This window comes from Molothrus ater, chromosome 35 (assembly GCF_012460135.2).
Source record: "Molothrus ater isolate BHLD 08-10-18 breed brown headed cowbird chromosome 35, BPBGC_Mater_1.1, whole genome shotgun sequence".
NCBI classification, from domain to species: Eukaryota; Metazoa; Chordata; class Aves; order Passeriformes; family Icteridae; genus Molothrus; species Molothrus ater.
This window is the reverse complement of record NC_071662.1, coordinates 548,688-562,316: the sequence shown is the minus strand read 5'-3', so window position 1 is coordinate 562,316 and position 13,629 is coordinate 548,688.

The window sequence follows — 13,629 nt, the reverse complement described above, 5'->3', positions numbered from 1 at the left end:
ATCCCCTGGATCCAGCCTGTCCAGGGCCCTGTGCAGAGCCCTCCTATGCTCCAGCAGATCAACACTCACATCCAGCTTGGTGACATTTGCGACTATGTCCTTGGTTCCAAGGGGCCCCTCAGTGTCACAATGGCCTCTTGGTTACACCAGGCCCTGCACTGCCACACTGGTCTCCTTGGTTCCATGGGGCCTCAAAATGTGACAATGGTCCCCTTGGTTCCATGGGGCCCCAGGGTGTCACAATGGCCCCATGGTCACACGAGGTCCCACACTGTCACCATGGTCTCTGGGGTTCCACAAGTCCCCTCAGGGTCACAATGGACTCCTTGTTTCCACGAGGCCACACAGTGTCACAGCATTATTCCAGATTCCTTGAGGCCCCATCGTGTCACAGTGGCCCCTTGGTTACACAGGATCCTGCAGTGTCACAATGTCCCCTTGGTTCCATGAGGTCCCGCAGTGTCAGAACGGCTCCTTGGTTCCACTGGGCCCTGCAGTCCCCCAATGGTCCCCTTGGTTTTGCAGTGACAAAATGGTGAAACCCCTTGGTTACATGAGGCTCCGCAGTGTCACAATGGCCCCAGAGTTTCCCAATCATCAGAGAATGACAGAATCAAATAGGCTGGAAAAGACCTTTGGGATCATCAAGTCCAACCAATGCCCTAATACTGCCTTGTCACCCAGACCATGCCACTGAGTGCCACTGGAGAGGGACAGTGACTCTGCCACCTCCCCCCTGGCCAGCTCATTCCAGTTCCCACTCACCCTTTCTGTGAAGAACTCCTTCCTATTGTCCAGCCTGAACCTCCCCTGGTGCAGCTTAAGGCTGTGTCTTCTTGTCCTGCCCTCCAGCAGATCCACACTCACACCCAGCTTGGTGCCATCTGCAATTTGTGAATGCTGGACTCGATCCCCTCACCCAGATCATCAGTGAAGATATTAAACAGGACTGGGCCCAGCACAGATCCCTGGGGACAGCAGCAGTGCCTGGACACCAGCTGGGTGCAGCACCATCCCCACCACTCTCTGGGCCCAGCCTCCAGCCAGCTCTTAAATCTCCCAGCCAGGAGGGAACCTGCCCAAGCCGTGGGCTGCAGCTTTTCCAGGGAATGCTGTCAGAGACAGAGTCAAAGGCTCTGCTGGAGTCCAGGCACACAACATCCACAGCCTTTCCCCCATCCACAGCTGGGTCACCTGGGCATAAAAGGAGACCAGGTTGGTTGGGCAGAACCTGCCACCCCTAAATCCACGCTGGCTGGCTCTGATCCCTGGGCCATCCTGTGGGTGCCCTGTGATGGCACTCAAGGTGATCTGTTCCATAACCTTGCCGGGCACCCAGGTCAGGCTGACAGGCCTGGAGTTCCCCAGCTCCTCCTGCCAGCCCTTCCTGGGGATGGGCTCACACTGGCACCTCCAGTGCTCTGGGCCCTCCCTGCTGAACCAGGACTGATGGTAAATGATGGAGAGCAGCTTGGGGAGCTCATCCACAGCTCCCTCATCCCCCTGGGATGGATTCCATCTGATCCCATACACCTGTGAGCATCTGAGTGTCTCAGCAGGTCGCCAGCTGCTTCCTCCTGGATTCCAGGGGGCTGTTCTGCTCCCTGTGCCCATCTACCAGCTCAGGAGAACACTTGTTCTTAGGACAGCCTGTCCTAATATTGAAAATTGAGACAAAAAAAGGTGTTAAGTAGCTCAGCCTTTTCCTTATCTTTAGTTACTGTATTCTCCACTGCATCCAATAAAGAGTAGAGGTTCTCCTTATCCCTCCTTTTGCTATAAGTTTTTTTATAAAAACATTTTTATTTTTTTACAGAAGCTGATACATTATGTTCTGATTGAGTTTTCAACTCTCAGCTTTTCTTTCTGCATAACCTAATGACACTCTTAAACACTTCCTGAGCTGTCAGTCCATTTTCCCCTTGACTTCCCACCAAAGCTCCATTGGCATCCAGTCATTTTCCTCACTGGCTCATCTTTTGCCACACTGGGACAGGCTGCTCCTCCCACCTTAAGATTACTTTCTTTAAATGTGTCCATCCTTCCCAGCCGTCTTTGTTTCTAAGGGCTGTTTCCCTTAAAAAATCAGGACCTGATTTGGTACTCCCCAAATCAGCATCCTAAATAGGCCAAAGTCTGCCCTTCCTAATTCCAGTGCGGAAGTTTTGTTGCTTCCCCTCCTCCTTTCACAGAACATTGAAAACTTGATTATTTCATGGTCACTGTGCCCCAGGCAGCCTCTGAGCCCCACTTCTGCCCCCAGCCCTTCTCTGTCTGTGAACAGCAGCAGACAGAGCTTTCCTTGGCAGTGGGAGTGTTACCAACAATCCGGTAAACCAGAAAACTCCTTAACCCCAGTGTAGCATTAAGAAGCAGCATTCTTTATTCAGCTGCTTGCACAGGGGAGAGCTCCTCCCAAAGCTGTGCATGCTGAGTACAGGAAAGTTTCTGTTTATTTTCTGTGTTTTGCACACATTTTCATTGATTGTCCTGGACTAAACATACATATGATAATCATTTCCCCAAAATCATTAACATATTTCCCCTCCCCTTTACCCATGTGTTCTTCTGTCCTGGGGGTCTCTCTGGTGGTCCCTGGTGGTCGTGGACCCCAATGTTCCAGTGGGCCTGGCTGAGCTGGCAGGACCCTGAGGCTGCTGAACTTCCAGTTCCCCTTCTCACACAATGGGCCTTGTGTGATTTCCATAGGCCTGGGGATGCAGAGAACAAGCTCCAGGTGTGAGCTTACCTGGTGTAGACAATTGATCATCTGGTAACATGAGGTCAGAGAGTGGGCTATGACATCACAGAGTGGGTTATGTGAGGTCATTGAGAAGCTATGACATCACAGACTGCCTCTGTGACATCACAGAGCCAGCTGTGACATCACAGGGCAGATGCCTGACATCACAGAGGCAGTCTATGACATCACAGAGTCGGCTGTGACATCAGAGACCAGCTGTGTGACATTAGAGAAGGGGCTGTGAGCTCACAGAGCAGGCTGTGACATCCCAGAGGGGCTGTGTGACATCCCAGCAGGGCTGTGTGACATCCCAGCAGGGCTGTGTCAGGTCACTGGGTTGGTCACTCTGCCCCAGCTCCCCCTCACAGTTTCTCCCAACAAGTCCAATGCTGTCCATGCCCAGCGGGGTCCCTGTCCCTCGGGATCCCCCTGGCCCACCTGGAGCCACAGCCTCCACCAAAGGATGTTCCACAGGATCCACCCCAGAGCCCGACATGGGGACTAGGGGCCAGGACTGTGTGACCAGGACATCAAGGACGGGGATTATCCAGGTCACTGTGGCCTGGTTTGGGTTGCCCAGGGCAGGAAAGATGTCTGGCAGCTGGAGCAGGGTCTGGGAAGGGCCTCCAAGGTGGGGCTGGAGCCCCTGGGCTGTGAGCAGAGGCTGAGGGATCTGGGCTTGTCCAGCCCTGAGCAGGGAAGGCTGAGGGGCTCCTCATCCCAGCCTGGCAGTGCCAGCGAGGAGGGGATGGAGAACACAGAGCCAGGCTCTTCACCGGGGCCTGGTGGGAGACAAAAGCCAATGGGTGGAAGGGGAAAGAGGGCAGATCAGCCAGGACAGGAGGAGATGAAATGAGTCAGGCTGGTTTCAGCATTTCCTCAGCACCAAGAGCAGCCTGACCTCCCTTCTCCATCCACCACTGACAGCTTTGCAAATCAGGAATTGTTAGAGCTGTTTTGTCCCCACTCCAGGGTGAGCATCCTGATACAAGAACTTAATTGTGTTTATATCTATCACAGAGACACATGTGTTTACAATTACTTTTAGGATGGAAATCACTTGTGGGTGGTGGACTCATCAGACACTGTTGGGACGTTGCACATGGCTCAGAGAAGAGTGTGATTGTTATTAAATTGTGTCCTGTTCAACTGTGGTCTGTTGGCCATGAAGAGAAACTTTCTGTGCCCCTGAGTCTCACCAGTTCCTGGCCCCAAAGGACACAAACCTGATGAGTTTTGGCTCCCATGCCAGTGGCTGCACTTGGACCTCCCTCCATCCCCAGAGCAGAGCTCCCTTGTCCCAGAAAGTCCCTGGCAAAGGAGGGATGAAGGAAGCAGGACAGGCTGTGGGGATCAGAGGCAGGGCATGACCAGGGATTTGGGCTGGTTTTCAGCCCAGGGCAGGACCCGGCCCTTGGCCTTGGTGAACCTCATCCCATTGTCCTGGGCCCTTGGCTCCAGCCTGTCCAGATCCCTCTGCAGAGCTTCCTGCCCTCCAGCACAGCCACACTCCCACCCAGCTTGGGCTCACCTGGGAACTGACTGAGGGTGCCCTCGATGGCTTCGTCCAGATCAGCAGTAAAGAGATTGAATTGGTCTGTCCCCAGTCCTGAGCCCTGGGGACACCCCTGGATGTGAGTCCATTCCTCAGCTGCTCTGAGTTCCAGGGGTTGGGTGAAAGAAATGGTGGGGAGGGGATAAGGACAAAGTGTGATTGATTGTCAGCCATGAAGGGTCTTGATTTTCATATCTGTTCAGAGTGCATGAGGAGGTGCTGGGGGCCAAAATCTATTGGACATTGCTGATATCAATCTATAAACAGGAAAAGAAAACTTCAACAGGCAAAACAATTCTCTCCGCATTATTTTCAATATAGCATATTCACTTTGAATACACTTCTGAAATATGTCTATTTAAATACAGAACAATTGAAAACTTAAATTATTCCCATGGGCTTTTCTTGTTCAGGTGTTTCAAACAAATATTTATGAGCTTTTCTCACTGAATTCCTGAAATGAAGAGCTCAAAAAAGACAAGGCCTCTGGAGGAGTAAAATTCATCAGCAGCCTCCGAGTGGCTGAGGATCAATGCCCATCAGAGCAGCAATGAACAGAAATGGGCACAGCTTTATGGCTGCCCCAGCTCTGGGATGGACCCTGGGCCTGGAGCAGGAGCAGCTCTTGAGGGCCCCAAGGCCGGGGCTCTTGTGCTGCCCTGGGCAGATGGGATGGCAGCAGGGGCTGCAGAGCTCTCAGCACCTCAGCCCAAGGGGAGCAGGGCAGCCAGGGAGCCTCCTTTGGCCTTGGCCAAGCACCTTCCCCATGGCTGGGGCTGAGTCCTGAGGCAGCTGCAGCTGCTGCTGTGGCCTTGGCAGGGGCTGAGGCCGTGGCGCCAGTGCCCAGAGCAGCCTGGCCTGAGCAGAGCTGTGGGGCCAGAGCCGGCTGGGCTGGGCTGGGCTCAGAGAGGCCCTTGGTGCTGCCCAGAGCTCAGGGCAGCTGGCAGAGCTTGCAGGGAGCTGGGCTGGGCTCCGAGAGCCTGGCCCAGAAACCATCAGTGTCCATCTCAGCCTGGCTGAGCGTGCAGGGCAGGACTCAGGCCAGGCCTTGTGGGGCAGGGCCAGCGCCTGTGCAAGGCATTGCAAACAGGCAAGTGGCCCAGAGAAGAGGCTGCTCTGTGCCCTTGGTGGCACGGACAGAGCAGGGAGGGGGCCCAGGACATTTGTCAGTGCCAGCCTCTGTGCCCATGAGTTGGCAGCCCTGGCTGCTGAGCCCAGCTTTGGCCTGGGCTGAGTTTGGCTGTGGCCCAGCTCCATCCTTCTGCAGGGCTCAGGGCCTGTTCCCAGCCATGGCCAGCCCTGGCTGCCTCTCTGCTGGCCCAGAGGCCGGCAGAGCCCAGGGCAGGGCTGTCTGTGCAGCCCCACAGGTGCCACGGGCTCTGCAGGAGCTGGCAGAGGCTGCCCAGGAGGGAGGCCATGGGGCACAGAGCCCCAAGGCTGCTGTGGGCACCACGGCACAGGGGCCGTTCCCAGCTGCAATGCTCCTGGCCTGGGCTGGGCCTGCACAGGGGCTGGGCCACCATGGCTGGGCCAGCACAGGGCCACAAAGGGGCCACACAGCCGCTGCTGGGGCTGACAGCAAGGCCAGGCACACACAAGCAATTGCTGAGCATGGCCTGTCCTGGCCAGGCCTGACTGTGCCAAAGGCAGAGCTCAGCTGCCCTTGGGGGCTGCAGCAACACTCCAGAGCCCAAAGAGCCTCCATGGCTGGGCTGGAGACCAAGGCTGCAGCAGGGAAATGCAGGGCTGCTGCGGGATGGGGAGGCCATTGGATTCCAGCACACACCTCAGCTCTCTGATGATCCCAGCACCATGCTGGGCCCTGTTTCAGACTGGAGCAGAGCAGATGTTGATGGGACAGGAGCCCTGTGGGGCTGTCAGGGCCCTGCAGCTTGCAAGGTGCTCTGCTCTCCCTCAGGTGCTCTCGGAGAGATCCAATCCCAGCTGGGCACCTCAGGGCACAAGTGACACTGCCTGTTCATGGGCACACAACTGATGTCTGCCTGGAAAGGTGTAGAGGCGTTAATAACTCTTGGTTTCATAATATACATGCAAACCTTTATTATCTGGGTCATTTGAATACTTTTAAGAAATGACAACGTTTTCCCGTCAGGAATGGGAATTTTCTGCACGTGTGCTGATGCCTGGAGATGAAATACTGATCATCTCCTCTACTTTTGTCACCACTATTTTGTTTATTATTTAATCTCCCTTTTCCACCAGGTGTTTCCAGCTCTCCTGTTTACATGGCCATGTCAAAGGACATCTCTACTTTTCAAGCTGGTGGATCTTTTTACTTCCTGCTGCTCCCAGATTTGCTCCTCTAGGTCCTTTCTGGTCATTCAAGCACCTCTCAACTGACTGGTTTCATGCTTTGAGCTGCAAGAAGTTGCCCAATATTTCTCAAGTTCAAATAAATATATAATTAATCATCACCTCAATTGTGTTTTTATTTATCACAGAATTGTGTTTTCTTATGTCTTCGTATAAAACTGTTCCTGTACAGAAATCCCTTGGGGATGGTGGACATGTCAGATGTGGCTGGGACATCCCAGAGAGCCGAGGGAAGAACTGTGATGGTTATTAAACTGTTCAAATGTTCAACTTGTGTTTGTTGGCAAGAAACCTTTCTGTGCCTCTGAGTGTCACCAGGCCCTGAGACCAAAGGACACAAACCTGATGAGTTGTGGTTCCCTCTGCAGGGGCTGCACTTGGACCTTGGCTCTGCACAGGAGAGCTCTTCATCCCCTTTCTCTCTTTTCCTCCCTCTGGGCATGAAGGGAGCTCCTGACTTCAGCCTGTGACTCGTGTGTGCAAAGAGCAAATCTGGGCAGAATAAGGGCAGGGAGGGTTTGGGGGGACCTTGGGATCTGTGCTGGGCACAGAAGGTGTTTTCCATTGCTCTGAGACAGTCTGCTGTGCAAAGTAGATTTAATATCCAGCAGAGGAATGACTTTGGCATTTGATGGAGCTGTGCCTTCCCTTGGCTTTGTTGGCTGACAAGAAATGAACATCCCTCTGTGTCTCAGGCAGCTCCTTCTCCAAGGAAAGCAGGTGGGAGTTGGAGCCAAGGAGCTGAAAGCTGCAGGTGCAGCCTGGGCTGGAGGGAGCTCAGATTTGCACAAGGCTGCTCTGAGTGCCAGGGCTTGGATGGGGGAAATGGTGGGGAGGGCGTAGGGACAGAGTCTGATTGATTGTCAGCCATGAAGGGTCTTGATTTGCATATCCATTCAAACTGCATGAGGAGGTGCTTGGATTCAGTGTCAATTGGAGATTGCTATTAACAGGGAAAAGAAAAACCTAAACACGACCTAAAATAATGTTTTCTCCCTGTCTTTTTAAATAGAACATATTCAGTTTAAATACACTTCTAAAATCTGTTGAATTAACCACAAAAGATTTGAAAACTGAAATCAAATGATTCCCAGAGGCTTGGCTTGTTCAGGTGTTCTGAATGTTCATGAGCCCTGGGACACTGAATTCCTGCACTGAAGAGCTGAAGGCTGAACAAGCCTCTGGAGCAGTGAAATTCAGCAGCAGCCTCCAAGTTGCTGAGGATGTCAGCAGCCCCCAGTGAGGCCATCCCTGCCCAGAGACCGTGGGGGAATGGGCAGACAAGGAGAGCGTCCCTGGGGCTGGGGCAGCACAACTCAGAGGCACCAGCGGCTCCAGCTGGGCAATGGAGTGTGGAATGTGGCTGGGAAAGCCCTGCCTGGGCTGGGCCAAGCAGGACACACAAGCCCTGACCCCCATCCACTAAAAAACTCTCTCAGTGAGGCATTTAAAATGAATTACAATTGTTTGTGTTCTCTGAGTTGGACTCACTGGAGAAATACCAGCAAGGGATTCTCAGGAGCTCAAAACAACCAAAAAGCCTTTACTGGCAACTTTAGAAAATCAGAGAAACTTTGGCAAAAGATTTATTAGGACATTGAAGTGGTTTTGGTTTGTTAATTTAAGATTTTTCTACTCTTGAGATTTCTTAATTAATGTATTGATAAGTGTGGCGGGTTTTAGTGTCGGTTAATTATTTATGTGTTTATTTTGTTTTGAGATAGGAATACGAGAATGGTAAAGTAGGCTTAAAATTTTAAAAGGGTATAAAGAAAATTTTAATAACTAGAAATTGAAAAAGAAAAAGGGTAGTAAAAAATAAAATAAACTCTTTAGAACACTTTTTTTGTTTACAATTTTTTCTTTTTACTGAGATTGTAACGAAAGTAAATTTAACATTTCTAGTTAGTTTGCTGTTTCTAGAATAGTCTTTTTTTAGTTTACTTAGGGAGAGAAGTTTTTCTTGTTATGGAGATTTTTTTACAAGAGGAAAAAGTTTTTTTGTGGTTCTTAATTTTGTCATGGATAACAGGTGTCTGGGGAACTTTGTTCTTGTGAAGTTCTTTTTATTGCTACAAGCTTTTTTACAGCTTGTTGATGGGCCATGTCAACTTATGGGGTTTTGTTTCAAAGATGAGTTATTTAAAGGTATAAGTTTTTATTATTTACATTCAAAATTATTTTTATTTCTGGGACTAGAGATCTTCTCTTGGGGATACTGGATTACTTTCCCCCCCCATTTAAACTTTTTATGAAATTAGTTATTTAAACATTTGGTTTTTTTAGCATGCAGGTTTTTGTTTGAAATTAATTTGAATATTTTATACTTTATGTGTTATAAAAAAAGGGTTTTCTCTTTGTAGTTTATAAGAGGATTTTAGGGTTTTTTCTTCTTTTTTATTTTGGGCTTTAATTTCTTCTTTACTGACTTTGATGGTTTTATGTTATTTTTTTATATGCTTGTATTTTGTTTTTTATATGTTCATATTTTGTTTTTTTCTTTTACCTGAGGGAGGATTGAAGTATTGAAAGGATTAACAACTGACCTGCTAGTAACTTGTGGTGGAAGTTGTGGCTGGGTTGTGTTAGGATTGGTTTTATGGTTTGTTTTTGGCTTTTTTTATGTTTAGGTTTTTAGTTGTAGGGTTATTTTGTATGGGTTGTAGGGGTTTTTCGTTTTAGTTGTGTTGGGAGAGGGGACTTGATGGTAAGATTTTAATGGCTGTGGCTGGCTTTGTTCTGGTTGGGGTTTTGTAGCCTCTTTTGTTTTCCTGTTTGGGAGTTGTTGGGGTTTGGTTTGGTCAGAGTGGGGCCGATGGGGAGGGAGTGTCCTGGGGAAGGAGGAAGGGGCTCAGCCCATGGCAGGATTGCTTGGTTTGGTTTGGTTTGGTTTGGTTTGGTTTGGTTTGGTTTGGTTGAGCTGGGGGCCAAGGCCAGGGCCCGCTGCTTCTTTGTTGACTGTAAAGAAAGAGGAGGTTCCTGGGTTTTTTCATCTTTAACATTTGTGTTTCACGGAGGCGTGTTCAGTATCTCAGTGGTTTAACAGATTGTCAGTAACACAAAAAGTTTTGAATTACTTTTTAAAATTCTTCTAATGTCAAACTACAACAGATACTCAGTCAACAAAAAACACTTTTCAAAGCATTGACTTGGCCCATTCAACTTCACAAACTCTAAGCCTGTTCAATTTAATGTTAATCAAAATTTGCAGGAGCACAGAAACAGAAGACACAGAAAGAGATAAAAGACAAAAAAGGTACAGAGAAGCACACACACAGCTACCAACTCCTGGATTCCAGCACTGTTCAGTTGGAAATTCCAAGAGGAGGTAGGGTCAAGATGTGTGCTTGCCTTGTGGTCAGCTTCAATACCCCTTGGTCTCCCTGGGCCCTTCCCCCAGGTGGGGCTTGGGCTCATTTGGTCCCTCAGGAGCTGGGCTGGGGGCTGCAGAGGTGGCTGTGGAGCATTGCCTGTGCTGTGGCAGGGACTGGCAGCCACTGCTGGGCTGGGATAGAGGCTCTGGGGGGGTTGGGGTTCCAGGGCAGGGCAGGGCTGGGGTTCCAGGGCAGGGCAAGGCTGGACCTGCCCCTTCCTCCCCACACATGAAATGTTTTGGGCCAACAATCTCCTCCAGTCTCTCAGAGTAAGGCAGTGTTGGAGGTGGAATTCCATTCTGGCCATGGGCACTGGGACAAGAAGGATAGTTCTTTTCCATTGGAAGGAAAGCACAGAGCCCCAGTGTTTGGAAGGCAGGTGAGAGCCAAAGTAGGCCATGGCCAGGCAGACTTCTGAAGAATTGCAGATTTTGTCTGGGATCAGTCTTTCAATTAAGGGAATTTTGAAGGTGGAAACCCAGTCTCAGCCATGGGTTCCTGGAGAAGCAGGACAATTCTTTCCCATAGGAAGGAAAGCACAGAGCCTTCCCCAGTGTTTTGGGGACAGATGAGAGCTGACCATTGTGAAACCGTTGCCAGCCAGACCTGTCCTGACAATATTCCTATTGGAATAATCCCTGGATATAAGGAAATTTGGAAGTGAAATCTCAAATCTGGCCAGGGTGCCTGGAGACGAAGGACAGTTCTTTTCCATAGGAAGGAAAGCATGGAGCCCCAGTGCTTCAACAGCAGATGAGAAGAGACCCTCAACATGCCAAGGTCAGCTGGACCAGCCAGGCAGCCCATGGGAGGCCAAAGCAGCCACACCTGTTCTGTGCTCCCTTGGTTTTGGGGGCCCCAAAGTGTCACAATGGTGCCTTGGATCCGTGAGGCCCCACAGTGCCATAATGGTGACTTGTTTCTATGGGGTCCAGCAGTGTCACAATGGCAAAGTCCTGCAGTATGACAATGGACCCTTGGTTTGATGGGGTCCCACAATGTCACAGTGGCCCCTAGGTTCCAGAAGGCCCTGTAGTGTCACAATGGTCCCAAAGATTCCATGAGGCCTTGCAGTGTCACAATGGTCTCCATGGTTCCACAGGCCCCACAGTGTCACGGGACTCCTCTGTTCCATGAGCCCTGCAATGTCACAATGGACCTTTGGAACCTGGGGTAATGGTCTCCATTGGCTCCACAGTGTCACAATGGACCAGTGATGACAGGAGGCCCCTCTGTGTCACCCTGGAGTTTTGGTTCCATGGAGCCCTGCAGTGTCACAAAGGCCTCTTGGTTTCATAAGGCCCCACACAATCACAATGGTCCTCTTGGTTCTGTGGGGACCCCCAGGGTCACCATGGTCTCAGTGGTTCCATGAAGCCTCACAGTGTCACAATGCTTTGCCTATTCCATGGGCCTCATAGCATCACAATGGTCTCCATGATCCCATGGGTCACCTCAGTGTCACAATGGTCTCCATGATTCCATGGTGCCCCATAGTACAAAAAGGCCTCTTGGTTCCATGAGGCCTCAGAGTGTCACAATGCTTGGCTTATTTCATGGGGCCTCATAGTGTCACAATGGTCTCCTTGGTTCCATGGTGCCCCACAGTGTCACAATGGCCCCGTGGCTCCATGAGGCCATGAAGTGTCTTAATGGTGTCTCCATGATTCCATGAGGCCTTGCAATGTCACAATAGACCTTTGGCTCCATGGGGTCTCGCAGTGTCACAATGGCTCCTTGGTCCCATGACACCTCAAAGTGTCACAATGGTCTCCACAGTTCCATGAGGCCCCGTGGTGTTTCAATGGACCCTTGGTTTGATGGGGCCTCTCAGTGTCACAATGATCCCTCCATTCCTTGGAGCCACACAGTGTCAGAATGGTCCCCTTGGTTCTATGAGGCCCAGCAATGTCACAGTGCTCTCCATGATTCCATGAGGTGCCACAGTGTCACAATGCTCCCTTGGTCTCACAGGGCCCCACAGTGTCACAATGGTCCCTTGGTCTCACAGGGCCCCACAGTGTCACAATGCTCCCTTGGTTCCATGGGCCCTGTGCTGCTGCATTCCCCCCTCCCCTTCTCAGGCCACCATGCCAGCTGAGAAATGCTCCTTGGGCCTCGGCCTTGGCCAACAGCCCCTGGGCTCAGCTCCTCTGCAGCTCATCACAAACACTGTCTGCTCCAGGCACTGCTGCTGCCCAATCAGCTCCTGCTTTCTGTAGCAGCAGCCCTGGGAACTGGTTTTGTTCCCTCAGTGGCACAACATCCCTGTTCTCACCCTGCCAAAGAAAGCTGTTGGTGCCAAGTGTGGCCAGGATGAACCATTGCTGGGACTGAAGCCCCTCTCTTGGGGCCCTGCAAACAGCGCTCCAAAAGGAGCCCTTGGAGCTCTCCTGGGCCAGCGACTCCCTCTGAGTGGGGCCTCTCCCAGCCGGGAACTCTCCCGTTTGCTGCACTCGGGGATCCCCAACAACGACGGAGCCTGGGCCGATCCCCCCACTCCTCCAGGCTCAACCCTTCACCCGCTGGGGAGATGCCAAAGGATCCACAGGGAGCATTTCCTGCCCTCAGGGGAATTTCTCCCAGGTGCCTTGCACTGACTCTTTGTGTCTGTGTGCACACAGGAGTGCCCGTGCTGGGGAAATGTGGCAGAAATTCTGCTCTCTGAGGGGTTTGAGAGCCTTGGACAGCTGAGTCAGTCAGATATCCAAACATTAGTAAGTAAGGTTAAGTCACAAGGTCTAAACTAAGTAAAATGCTCCTAAGAGTTGTTCTTTTTCTAAGTTGTTAAGTTTAATTTAAATTATTAACTCAGTTTAATTATTAGATTTGTTAAATTGCAAAGTCATAGGTTATAAGTTAGGTTAAATATTGTTAAGTGCTGTTCTTTTGCTAAATTGTGAAGTAGGTGGTATCAGTTAAAGTTAAGGTTGAACTTAAGTCCTGTTAATTTTGAGCTCTTTGAAGCTTTAGGACATATTCCTTTTATCCTTGCCCTCACAGTCCTTGTGTCACACAAACACACACAGGGACAGTTCTCAGCTCATTTCTTGTTTGATTGCCTGGATTTGGTTTGGTTTTGTTGTTGCTTTTTTTCCTTGGTGTGCCTGAATTGTCCTGTCAGGAGCAGAGTGACTCTTGCCAAGGGATTTTGTGGTGCTGTCCCTTAATATTAAATGTGGTTTTTGCTGATCCCTTGCTGGGGATGTTTTCAGCACTCTCAAGGCCTCGTTGGTACCAGGGTGAAGGAGCCCTGGCCCAGGCTCTGGCCCTGGGGGACACAGGGACGCTGCCGGGGGGTCTCTGCTCCCCTGTGCCACCCCCAGGGCCCCGGCCCCCCGTCCCCGTGTCAGGCTCTGGGGTCGATCTCGTGGAACATCCTCTGGGGGAGGCTGCGGTGCCGGGGGCGGGGGGACCCGGGGGGACAGGGGACCCCGCTGTGCATGAGCAGGGTTGGACTGCTCTGGGGGGAACTGTGAGGGGGGCTGGGGCAGAGTGACCTCCCCAGTGACCTCACACAGCCCCTGTGATGTCACACAGCCCCTGTGATGTCACATTGCCTCCTATGATGTCACACAGTCACCTGTGATGTCTCACAGTCCCCTGTGATGTTACACAGCTGC